The sequence below is a fragment of the Fukomys damarensis genome, unplaced genomic scaffold (assembly GCF_012274545.1).
Source record: "Fukomys damarensis isolate Sample0158 unplaced genomic scaffold, DMR_v1.0_HiC HiC_scaffold_66, whole genome shotgun sequence".
Classification (NCBI taxonomy): Eukaryota; Metazoa; Chordata; class Mammalia; order Rodentia; family Bathyergidae; genus Fukomys; species Fukomys damarensis.
In genome coordinates, this window is record NW_022900978.1 from 20,239 (window position 1) to 21,008 (window position 770).

Consider the following 770-nt stretch of genomic DNA (forward strand, 5'->3'; position numbering starts at 1 on the left):
TCCTTTCTCCACAGGTTGCAGGCTGAAGTGACGGCAGGCTGACTGACTCATGAAGCATTCCTTGTCAGATGGTTGGCCTCAGGCTGAGGTGAGTGTGAGCACACTGTGGGCCCCAGGGAACCTAAAGGGCCTGCTAGAGGCAAGACTAGATGATCTTGTGCTCATCATTTGGCTGTTTGGATGGAGCCGGTTGTGCTTCATGCACAATGATAGGAGTGAGGGCCCTCTGGGTGTCCAATCAATGGTAGGCCTTTGAGGGAGGCAGCTAGTGGGAATGCAAGCTGAGTGCTTAGCCATCCATTGTTCCATTGGGGGCCTTGAGTAATGTTGCGTCTTTGGTGGTATCAATGCATGGCCTTGCCCTGCTCATTTTTCAATGGGAATTTCTCCCATGGGAAGTTTTCTCACTGATTCCATAACCCTTCCTTTTCAGGTGGCTGTATGCATGCTCTGGAGAGCAGGAGTACTCTGTGTGAGTAGCGGTTCCTGAAAAGTCTCCTGTTTGGAGCCTGGGATGACAGTGAACTCACCTCCCGCCAGTCTGCACCTCCACGTTGCACTGCAGGGAGGACGACGCCACGGGGTTCTCACCATGTGACGAACAGGTAGGAAAGTTTTCAATGCATGAGCACCATATGAGTGCAGGTCTGTTAGTTGAAAGCAGTACCTCACCTGTGGAGTGCTTGAAGTCCAGGGGCCTGGTCAGCTCGCACTGTGTCTAGCAGCTTTCAGTGCCTTATGACTCTAACGTGTCTCCCACTTTCAACGCG

General features: G+C 52.5%; 1 long non-coding RNA gene across 1 annotated transcript in view; it reads left to right on the top strand.

The window, feature by feature from the left end:
* Positions 1-464, top strand: part of LOC117284912 — a 1,791-nt gene extending 1,327 nt beyond the window's left edge. The window contains exons 2-3 of the long non-coding RNA XR_004515961.1: positions 15-88; positions 434-464. This is a non-coding gene — a long non-coding RNA (uncharacterized LOC117284912). The remainder of the gene's footprint in view (positions 1-14; positions 89-433) is intronic.
* The last annotated feature ends 306 nt before the right edge of the window (positions 465-770 follow it).